This window comes from Lathyrus oleraceus, chromosome 7 (genome assembly GCF_024323335.1).
Source record: "Lathyrus oleraceus cultivar Zhongwan6 chromosome 7, CAAS_Psat_ZW6_1.0, whole genome shotgun sequence".
NCBI classification, from domain to species: Eukaryota; Viridiplantae; Streptophyta; class Magnoliopsida; order Fabales; family Fabaceae; genus Lathyrus; species Lathyrus oleraceus.
The window spans coordinates 441,512,727-441,515,403 of record NC_066585.1 but is presented as its reverse complement, the minus strand read 5'-3'; positions in this window follow the sequence as shown (position 1 = coordinate 441,515,403).

Sequence of the window (2,677 nt, the reverse complement as noted above, 5' to 3'; positions counted from 1 at the left end):
GGCGGCTTGGGCAAAAAAGGGTATCCCGGTGGATTGAAAACCTGAAAGGGCAATCCAGGCAAAAGTTAGGGATTAAAGCGTATGACTATGTCTCGTTTGGATCACTCATGTAACTTCAACTGATGGTGCTACCTAAATCAAGTTCAAACAGATAAAGATCAATCCAATCGTTTCTGTCTCAACAGCAGAAGATGAGATATTTGAAGATAATGGCAATAGTAGAATTGAAACTCAATAGGATCATTTTTCACATAGCTGTTTTCTTTGTTATATAAAAAATTTACGACGAATTCCTCTTACTAGGATTTCTGTCTCCTTGTACAAACTTGCCTATGTATAGGTCACTTTGTGATATAAATAAAATTTCATCTTTGAATCCAGATTTACTTTTACTCTATTTACATAAGCGAAAACGTCCATTGGTTGTGTTTGAATGTATGTATGCTTTTGAATACGGTTGATGTTTACCAGAAATGCATAAAATGCAATGATAGTATTTACTAAGGACGAACGAGGGTAGTAGTTCAACGAAGCTTCGCCGGTTCATCCCCACTACAAATCCCCAGTAGAGCAAATCTATCTTTATAGATGCTTCGAATTACGTCTCCCCTTGAATTTATGTCCATCTCTTTTATCCTCAGTCGGGATACTCAGGAACTTATTCCTTCAATAGAAGTACGACGAACGAATATGGGAAGTGACAAATACTATACTATCAAACAAGACGGGAACGAGTTCCTCATATTCTTCAGCAACGAATCGGGATTTATTTTCCCTAGCCAGCAGTTGTTATACAAAGATATCCGGACGCTTCAGGCCGCATGATTCATACATACATCATTTACATCATACCATGGCATATCCATAAGTGCATAATACATTTACTTAGATGCACCATGCCATGCATGCATACATATTGCATAAACTAACCTTTTCCTTGCAGGATGGTTATATACAGATAAAATACTATCAATAATTCACAACAGGTCAGAAACGATCTATACAAAGATCTAGTGTTGATACTTAATCATTACTCAAGGTGTCCTTGGATAGTAGGCAAATGGTCTATACGAAGATCTATTCCCTAGTCCAGGATGTTTTCAGGAGAGTTAATCCTGATACTCTTTTGTCCTTGGATATTAGGCAAACGGTTTATACGAAGATCTATTCCCTAGTCCAGGATATTTTCAGAAGATTTAATCCTGATATTCTGTTGTTCTTGGATAGTAGGCAAACAGTCTATACGAAGATCTATTCCCTAATCCAGGATATTTCCAGAAGAGATAATCATCACGAAGATTTATTTCTACTGGTCTATTCAACAATTCAAAACAGTTCAGAGACGATCTATACGAAGGTCTAGTGCTGATACTTAATTCAGAAAGAAATCGCCACGAAGATTTGGTTCTGACACTTAAATTAAAAGTATGTTCTTAGATACGATTCAGAGACGGCCTATACGAAGACCTAGTACTGATATCCAGTATCAACATCAAGATATTATCACCTCCTGATATTATGGATGACATCTATAAGCCCATCTCTAGTTCTTCCAAGTGGCATCTTCAAGCCCACTTAAGCATATACAACTAGTCATCAGTGTTACTTTACGCACCGGCGAGTGCAAATTTTTGGGCTTTTGTGTTCAATCCCCTTCAACCTTCCAAGTCACGAATGGCACACAGGCCAATCTAACTCCTCAGGTTTCAGAAAATTGAACAGGGGCAGTTGTTGCACCCCAAAATTTTCCCTCTATTTTTAACTCTAACCAATTTTTTGTTTCACATTCATTTGCATCATCTTCATAGCATAACATTTTCTCTGTCTTAATATTAGCCGGAATAATTTCTCGGAATTTACAAACAGACTGGTCAAATTAACTTTTTAACTGTGCCTAAAATTAGTCAACGAAAAAATGTCAAGTTTAAGTTTGCAAATGTCGGTAACATTAATCTGCGGTTCACGTGGTTTAATTTGACATGCTAAAAATATTTTTACGACTATTGTTGGTCATATGTTGATCAGTCTGAGCAGTTTAAACGGTCATAATTTTTATTTCAAAATCCGACCAAACGCTGTATTTTTCCGAGTCATTTATTTCGCGCTGATTATTTTGACGTGTTCATTTTATTTTTTCGAGCATTTTGGTGCCCGACTTTTTTTTTTCTATTTATTTTTATATTGGGTCTAGAATAAATAAATAGGTTAATTAGTTTTTATTTTAATTTTAACTATTTTAATTATTTAACTTTATTCAGTTTTTAATTTAATATTGGGTTTCAAAATAAACTTAGGCCCATTATCATTAACCTAATTTGTTCCTATATATATTTACTAGCATGACTGATAGAGGGAGGCCGAAAGACAGAACAAAAGAAGAGAAACTGAGAGTGGCTGATCTATACTATCGTACACACAATTTGGTAATAGTTTACATATGATATATACTTTATCTATTTTGTTGATATATTTGTTACTGTGTTTCAAATACATGTTCATATATGTAACTAGTGTGTTAAATATATATATATATATATATATATATATATATATATATATATATATATATATATATATATATATATATATTTCTATTTTATGTTATAATTTGATTATGTTTTCGGATCGGATCGTGTCAATACGCCGTTTTCACATATACGTGTATGAGGTGTGACAT